Source organism: Dipteris shenzhenensis, unplaced genomic scaffold (assembly GCF_047967505.1).
Source record: "Dipteris shenzhenensis isolate YYH24624 ecotype China unplaced genomic scaffold, Dip_SZ_1.0 scaf0218, whole genome shotgun sequence".
Classification (NCBI taxonomy): Eukaryota; Viridiplantae; Streptophyta; class Polypodiopsida; order Gleicheniales; family Dipteridaceae; genus Dipteris; species Dipteris shenzhenensis.
Window position 1 is genome coordinate 1,869 of NW_028239524.1, and position 9,503 is coordinate 11,371.

Consider the following 9,503-nt stretch of genomic DNA (forward strand, 5'->3'; position numbering starts at 1 on the left):
AGCGGTTAGTGTTTCGAAGCAGAGACGCAATCAAGTATGAGTAGTTATTCTCAATTCTCAAATACGGAAGTGTTATATCAAACATATGATTAATAGCTACCTCGGTTTATAAATAAGAGGTTGGATCTTCTATTCGACGTTGGGTGACAATCCTGTGGCGAAGTCTGAGTGGTAGATTCATACGAATTAATCATAGTTCAGACATTATTGATTAATATATTAACCCTTGCGCTTTGGATGCTAATCACCCGACCGCTATCCAGCAAGATAATAATACCTCCCCTATAGGAAATAGATCGTCTATCTATTGAACCAGATTGACTGTAACGAGTCACACACCCGTATTATCAAGATCCTTGGAAGTTTGAGTTACGCGGTTCAACTACCCCTCCGCGGGAGGGATTTCCTACCGCTCCCCAGCTATGATGGCTGGGGGAGCTCGGAATAACAATCCGGTCTTTTTTTACCAACTTATCGGGATACCATCCAGTAAGACGGAGGAGTTATATATTTCCGGGATGGTGACTGGGAATACTGCAAATAGAGCCATGAAGAATCCCATCGGGAGAGTAGTCCCCCCAACCAGGAGCAACTTTACCATATTCCGAATTGAGTGGTTTTAAAGAGATTCCCAAACCACTAATCTTAGGTTTGCCTTTTGGGGTGTCATCGATAATCTTCGTAGCCGTATAACTTATTCGATTGATTGAGAGTTGATAACTTTATATGCTATTATACTGAAAACGAACCATCACTGTTTTGGATTACCTAGCAACGGAAACTGCAACTCTGGTCGCTATCTCTATATCTCGCCCACCCGTCAGTTTTACCGGCTATGCTTTGTATACCGCTTCTGGTCAACCCTCCGCGGAGCTTAGAGATCCCTTCGAAGAACATGAGGACTGATTAGACTGGGGGACCTTCCTATAGTAACGAAGGAAGGTCTCTTATTCTCCCCCCCTCCCTGTGCTTTTGGTGCTTCTGGCGCTTCCGCTCGTGGAAGAGGGATACTCGCGCGGGAGAGATAGCTGTTTCTCCAGGAAGTTAAGTATCATTTCTTCCCCTTACTAAGGATCCTGGGTGGCTCTCGGAAGAATATGGCAAAAAATATTATACCTAGAGTGGCTACCGGTAGAAATGTATAAACCAATGCTTCCGTGGATTCGGTCGTGGAATGGGATTTCGGGGATGACTTTCGCACTAATTTGTAAATTCCTTAGTATTTTCTTCGTGTTTCTCCAACGGCACCCACTAACTTCCTTCCCCCCAGGCCCGAACCACTCAACCGGACCAAGTGGTTAAATTACCTGGGTGTATCTGCGATAGGGAGTGGTTGCTACAAATAATTTCATTGATTAAATACCCGAATCTGGGAATTGGGATGGACAAAGAGAAGATCTCTCAAACGATTCGTCTCTTGGTACTTGGATCCCCCAACTTCTGGAATGCTCCAAATTCGACTTGAGAATCTAAGTCGGGATCGATACCGGCGAACACGTCTCTGAACAAGGTTCTAGCACCGTGCCAGATGTGTCCGAGGAAGAGAATAAGAGCAGGCGTGGCATGACCAAAAGTAAACCGACCTCGAGGACTACTACGAAAGACACCGTCCGATTTCAAAGTGGCACGATCAAATTCAGAGATCTCGCCTGATTAGGCACGTCTAGCATATTTCTTCACCGTAGCGGGGTCGCTGAAACTAGTTCCATCTAGTTCACCACCATGAGATTCGACAGTTACACCTACTTGTTCAACACTGTATTTTGATTCCGCCCGTCTGAATGGAACATCCGCCCTTACGATGCCTTCCCCGTCGACCAGGACCACCGGGAATGTCTCGAAGAAGGTGGGCATACGGCGCACAAGTAACTCATGACCTTCCTTATCCTTGAAGACGGCGTGCCCTAACCAACCGACAGCTATTCCGTCACCGTTGTCCATAGCACCTGCTCTGAACAATCCACCCTTGGCTGGGTTATTACCAATATAATCATGAAAAGCTGATTTCTCGGGAATTTTGGACCACGCTTCCGATAAACCAGAATTTTCAGCTTTGCTAGCACGGATCCGCCGATCTATCTCTTGCTGAAAATATCCCTGATCCCATTGGTAACGGGTGGGACCAAATAACTCGATTGGAGTGGCGGCGGAGCCGTACCACATAGTCCCAGAAACTACGAAGGCGGCGAAGGAAACGGCAGCGATACTGCTGGACGAAACGGTTTCAACATTCCCCATGCGTAGGGCCTTGTATAACCGTTGGGGGGACGAACACTAGGATGAAATGGACCGGCTAGTATACCTAAAATACCTGCTGCGATATGGTGAGAAGCTATTCCTCCCGGAGTGAAGGGATCGAAACCCTCAGCTCCCCGAGCCGGATCCACAGGTTGTACTTTACCGGTTAATCCATAGGGGTCCGATACCCAGATACCGGGCCCAAATAAACCAGTTACGTGAAATGCTCCAAAAGCAAAGCGAAGTACTCCTGATAAGAATGAATGAATTCCAAAAATTTTGGGTAGATCGAGGGATGGTTTTCCCGTGCGTTCGTCGCGAAACAAATCCAGGTCCCAATGGACCCGATGCCGGATAGCAGCTAGAAATAATAAACCGGATGGGATAATATGAGCTGCAGCTACACCTTCATAACTCCAGATACCTGCGTCAGTTACGGTATCTCCGGTAATGCTCCAACCCCCCCATGACTTCGTTATTCCGATACGGGTCATGAATGGGATGACGAACATACCCTGTCTCCGCATCGGATCAAGAACAGGATCAGATGGGTCGAAAACCGCTAATTCATACAGAGCCATTGAACCAGCCCAACCAGAGACCGGAGCCGTATGCATTAGATGTACAGAAATTAAGCGACCGGGATCATTTAGTACAACAGTATGAACGCGATACCGAGGCAAACCCGTTGGAAACCCCTTTGTTGAAAATGAATGGACACTACGTGACTTTCTCGCGTCGGAAGCCTGCGCTATAAAGAAGTGGAAGAGACTCTCTTCAATCCTGAATGGAGATCCCACTTGGAATGATACGTGTAAATACATTGGTGTATAGGCGGACGTATCGGTGTGGGAGCCGAGAATCCCCCCCTCCTAGCGGAGGGAAAGACATAGATATTTTAGCATTTACATCTTTTACGCAACAACGTAGAGATTGGTCCCATCTATCTCGCGGGAAATATTCCACCACCAATCAGATCTCGGATCCCTCGGCTATGTACCACGGATTCCACGAGTAGACGCCTCAAGAGATGCAAATTCATTCCGACTAGACATGTTATAATACAACACAAGCCTCCACTTCCATCGGGTGTTACGCTTTCGTTTAAGAGACAACTACAACTTACTACCGGTTTCCGTATGCCAATTGGTGTTCCGAAGGTGCCCTTTCGTCTACCTGGGGAAGAGGATGCGGTTCGGATTGACGTATAGTGCGACTCGTTAGACATATCGAGTTGTATGGAGCTACTCCCATCATTTCTCATCCGAGCGATGTGTCTCTATCTCACTCAGACTGATTCTTTGGTAGTCGAACGCGTGAGACTGGAACGAAAGATTCGATAAAAGATCCATCAATCGTCGGAATCCATGGCTAGTTGGAACTAACAGATTCGCCAGGCTTCGGTCGCTAAATCCCGCGAGTCGATGATGACAAGGATAACCACAAGAATTGAATGGGACTTGAATTAGTCAGTGAGTCGGGGTGGGGTGCGGGATCTGAAAGATGGAGTGGGGAAAGAGGAAATGAAACTATTTGTTCTACATGTACAAATAATGATCGGATTTATATCTCCCCGAAGTAGAAAATGAGCCTAAAGATTCTTTTGAGAGGGACTCAATTATGAACAAGAAAACATTGGTGGGAGGGGGGGGTGTACCCCCCCCCCCCACCAATTGAGATATGGTTCAAGATGTTTGGGAGACCGAAGAGACGAACCTGAACCATAAATGGAATACTGGAAAATGGATTAGATTGGGAGGGTGAAAGAGGTTTTCATTAACGGTGATACATGAAGTATCTCTTCCTAAGGGATGTAGAACCTGTTTTGCTCCTTCTCGTACCGGACCCATGCTGGTATACCGGAACCACTGGAGCCGTATGCTTCTAACGATGCTCGTACGGTTCCGGAGGAGGGGGGCGCGGAGACCTATCCTGATCAACCGTCTCTATCGAGAGAGGCTTCTTTTTTTGGGTCAGCAAGTGGATGACGAGATTGCAAATCAACCGATTGGTATCATGATGTACTTGAATGGGGAGGACGAAACCAAGGATACGTATTTGTATACAAACTTTCCCGGTGGGGCAGTATTATCAGGAATATCTGTTTATGATGCTACGCAATTTGTTGTACCGGATGCACATACCATTTGCATGGGATTAGCCGCTTCAATGGGATCTTCCATTTCAACCGGAGGAGAGATAACCAAACGTATAGCACTGCCTCACGCTTGGCGCCAATGATTTGTATGGGTCGAAACTATGCCTCCGCCCGATTGCGGTAATAATAGCATGGCACTTAAAACTTGGTGGAATTCTAGGTATGTGTGCAAGGGACCGAAGTAGTGAAGCACCGAGATAGTGAAGTGAGTCAGGAAATTCTTCGGTAGGGATTCACCACCAGTAAGTGCATCTACTCTAGCGTCGCAGAAATCCTGGGGTGAGGGATGAATCCCTACAATTTATCCCGAATCGAAGGATCTTGATTCTATCTCCCGTAGAGAATATCCATATAAAACCTTGGGATTGCTGGAAGGGATGAAAGCAACGGAACCACCATAGTACTTCTGGTAAGAAAGGGTGGTATATGTAATTTCTAAGAAGCTGGCTCTGGATAAGAGATAAGAACCCCACCCGATTTCTGGAATTGGGATTCTTCCACTTGCAAAATATTTGGTAGTCAGACACGGAGCCGTATGCAGAAGGAGCTGCCCGTACGGTTGTCTTCGGATTGAATTGCAACGATACTGAATCAGGGTTATGATTCATCAACCTGCGAGTTCCCATTATGATGGACAGGCGGGTGAATGTATTATGGAAGCAGAAGAAGTATCGAAACCTTGTGATTTGTATTACTAGGGTTCATGTATAAAGAACCGGCAAACCTTTATGGATGATCTCCGAAGACATGGAAAGAGACGTTTTTACGTCAGCGAAAGAAGCCGAAAATCATGGTATTGTAGATCCCGTAGCATCAGAAAACTCTCCAGATTCAAGATTAATTTAGTAACTTCTACTGCTTGGTGGGGAATGTCCGGGACTCACGAGGAGTCTCCCGATATGAACAGGGGAGATCCCTACATTCCGGTACTTTAGGAATCGATACTATTTGGGTGTGGGTATTTACCAAATGTCATTCACGAATATTGATTTGCGGGGGGGGGGGGGGAGGAGCAACACCCAATTCCTCCCTCTCCCAGGTTTATGACTTGTGTGAATCACCGCTATCTCCACCACTTATTCCATCTCCCATATTTTCTATATGAGGTTGCCCGGGAGATAAGGATTCTACCAACTCAATGATTGAGGTGTCCTCCATGGTTAGGAATAGTCCGAACCCCAAAACCCTGCATCTTTTGGATATGCCAACCAATCAACAACTTATTAGGAACGCAAGACAACCAATGGAGATTGGAACAAAATCCCCTGCCCTTCGGGGGTGCCCCCAACGCAGAGGGGTATGTACCAGGGTGTATGTGCGACACGTTTGAATCGTAAACCAAATGATATTGGGGGGTCGGTGTCGCAGCAAGATCCCTTCACTGTAATTAGGCAAAGATCCGTCATCTATATCCTTTACTGAGAGACGAAAATTCATAGTTCTGATTGGTGCAAATCCAATCATCTTAGTGTGAGATGAGAAGCAACTTATCAGTGATACTAAAAAAATCACTAAGCGACGTGGGGATGAGGATATCGATTCCCATATCTCTGCTGGAATCCCTGCAATGGCGGTAGCTTTGCTTTGGGTCAACCATCCAGCCAACTACCGAAGTGAAATACCGTTACTATACAAATAAGTCTTTCTAGGATGAAACTCTTTACCTGATCTCTCAAGTCTTGAGTGGAGCCGGGGATTGGAAACTATACGACTTACCAACAGTAATTCCATTTCCCCCGTCATCGGGAAATCATAGGCTCCGGTGTATAGGAAGGACCCAACTGTCGAGGAAGATACTACGGAAACTTTGGAATCCATAACTCCCTCTGGTGCAACTTCTTTATCAAGAGGCATCTGATCTCGGGGATTTGTGGACGGGAAGGTTAAGGTAGCAAAAGCCATTGGAATCATTATTTTCTACGTCAGATAGGAAAGTCTCTTGCGGGAATTGTTCTTTCAAAAGAATTAAGTGACCAGATTCAGATTCTATTTCAACTATTTCTGATCCTACTAATCCGAATAATTCGGATATCAGGAGTGCGGGAATTGAGAGTTTTGGTGTGCCACCGCGACCGTGCATGCCACCAGATCTACACTTAGCAATTCCGTCTTCTTGCTAGAAGGATGCATCCAGACGGTTCCGATGATATGAGAGAGGTGGGATTCATTCGGGACTGAAGGGGGGGGGGGGGGGGTTGTATCACCAGTGTGACAGACAGAGTCCCCAAAGAATAATTTTGATATTTTGTGAGGGTAAACACTCAACGACTAGGGTAAAACGCGGATCTGTGGCTCGGAAACGTCGCAAAAGTATTCCTGAAATTACATCTGGATTTAGGGGAGCTCATTCAAAGCTATTTAGAACGGCGAATCAACAGGAAATGAAAGCATTGGCTTCTGCTTATCGAGATAGGAGTAATCGAAAGAGAGAAATTTGTCGCTTACGGATTGCCCGGATCAATGCAGCAGCACGAGGGAATGGAATTTCTCATAATAGGATGATTCACAATTTATATGAAAATCGAGTTTATCTGAATCGCAAAATACCTGCATAGATAGCTATCCTAGATACTCACTGTTTTTCCGAGATTGCACAACTACCAGTATACGAATCTACTGGTTGAAAATAAGAAACCTCTCCGGATATTGTCTCCCGGAGAGGCGGAACGGACGGTAGTAAACTACAAATATTCCACCCGGAGTATTGGTTCCGACTCCTATTCATTTCTCCATTTAGGGTTAATAGGATCGAGTAGTCGGTTGAATGCCAAATCTTTCAAACTAGAACTTAATTGTCTAGTCGCTAGCAATGCAAGGTCTAATTCTCGTTATTCGAGAACGGTGGCAAAGCTAAAATACGAGCTCTTTTGATTGCGACAGCTATTGAGTGCTGTTGTTTCGGGGTCAACCTACTCATTCATCTGGGTGAAATCCTTCCCTGTTCACTTACAAATCGACGGAGTAAACTTATATTTCTGTAGTCAATAATCTCGTCGGATCGGATGGATGGAGAACGTCTACGCGAAGACTGCTTAGATTTATTCGTGATACCTTTCATGACATTTCCGAAAACTATTGATTATTTTCCAGTTGATTAGAAACAGATCACTTATTTCTTCGACTCTTTGTGAATGGTATGTTTGTAGCAGCAGGGACAGTATCTCCTCGATTCCAATCAAGTAGGTGTATTGCGACGATTCTTACGCGTAGTATATCGAAAAATACCTAGAGATTTGTCGTCAGTCCCTTTTCGGGTGCAACTTGTGCATTCCAAAGCAATAGTTACTCTCGCATCTCTACTTTTAGCCATAGGATTCATTGAAATAAGTGAAGGAAATGGGGGAGGAGTGGATGGGAAGATACCGTCTCAGTAATAAATCATTAATAGAATTCCCGATTTATCGATTTCCAGTAATGAATGGATCGCTCACTGCTCCCCTCACGGAAATCGATCTATTTCTCCCACCTTACTTTTGTTTTGCTCAACCCCCGCCTCCCCCCGACTAGAGAAATGGAAATATCAAGGCATCTGGAAAGAATCGATTTATTTCTATTAGTAAACCGGCTAGCAGCCCAAACCATATCGTAGCCAACACGGGGGCCGTGGAAAGATAAATTTTTACATCTTGCATTGTGAATTCTCCTTCGTTTTTCAATCGACTAGGAAGATGATGTGTCTCTTCCAGTATTTTTACCACGACCAACCCCAGTAAGGGAATCGGATTCTTCCGGTCTGGGAATGATTCGGAGGCGACATCCTCTCGGGACATGGTTACTTCTTAAGTGGGTAGTCAAGTTCTGTGGCTATCAGTTATAATTACTTGGATCACGCGTCTCAATACCGAGAATGCCAGTCGGAGATCGAGACCAATAGGGATGTAGCGCAGTTTGGTAGCGCATTTGTTTTGGGTACAAAATGTCGCAGGTTCAAATCCTGTCATCCCTATTGTTCCCCGTACATCCCAAAATGATATTGGTGAGAAATTGGTGACAAGAGAAATCCATCTGGGTAGATTGTTTGTGTTATTCAACTGATTCCCCCACAAGAGACATTCCATTTATCTTCCTCTCTCCTGGTCGGTGAAAGAACCACTCCGATTAAGAGTCTGATTCTATTCCCGTGTCCGGATGTCCGCAGATTCTGATTAGAATGGAAACTGGCTTACGTGGGGAATGGAGCGCCCTTAGTTCAGTTCGGTAGAACGCAGGTCTCCAAAACCTGATGTCGTAGGTTCAAATCCTACAGGGCGTGTTTCTCCGACTCAAGTCGGTATCAGCTGGTTCGACCAATACCCACACATACTAAGAATTTGCATTTCCCGATCCCTCTGGATTACCAGAGAGATCTTAGGAATGGGAGAAGGATATGGCAAATGAGTCTCCGTCTTCTACCGAATATCTAGTTGGTCGCCACGTCGATATTGCAAATATGCAGTTACAAATAATCCAGCTAGAGTTATTGGGATCAAACCCAACACAATTCCGGATAGCAGTGCTTCAACCATTTGGGTTCACATACATTTAGTACAAATACTTACCGAAAAAGATTCAGGTATTAATTGGTAATAGATGATTGGTAAGTGCGGCGGATCAGTAAGTGCTAATGGGCACTCCTCGTTCCTTCTAAGCTGATACTCTTGTATCATATAAGCCGGATCTTATTCAATCCAACAAATAATACTGAAGTTGAGATTGGTGCGGACGATAGAAAAGCGAAGTGACTCGGTGGAGTAAGCATAGATTTAAGTACCAAATTGATTTAGCAGATAGGTTAGTAGAAAAATAATTGGTTACTCGGAACTATCGAAAGGGGATTCGAAGCTTGGTAGACATATGAGAGCAGTTTATCCGACGAGAAGATCGCGTTTCAGAAGCTGGGAATGGGATCGACAGTTCATCGAAATATCTCCAACCTCTGAATGAGTGGGAGGAATCGAATCTTCCCAGAAAGAGGAACAAGACAAGATTGGATATTAATATCTCAATTATATGTATCAGATACCCCTACATGACCAGGTTCCCCCGAGTTCTCGATGGAGAATCCTATAGTTCTAATGGCAGGATTTGATACGGAAGTCATTCGAAAGAAACTTAGACGTGGTGGGTT

General features: G+C 45.1%; 1 non-coding gene across 1 annotated transcript; it reads left to right on the forward strand.

The window, feature by feature from the left end:
• Positions 1 to 8,574: 8,574 nt before the first annotated feature.
• Positions 8,575 to 8,648, forward strand: TRNAW-CCA (transfer RNA tryptophan (anticodon CCA)). Its single transcript has one exon. It is a non-coding gene; the product is annotated as a tRNA-Trp (tRNA).
• The last annotated feature ends 855 nt before the right edge of the window (positions 8,649 to 9,503 follow it).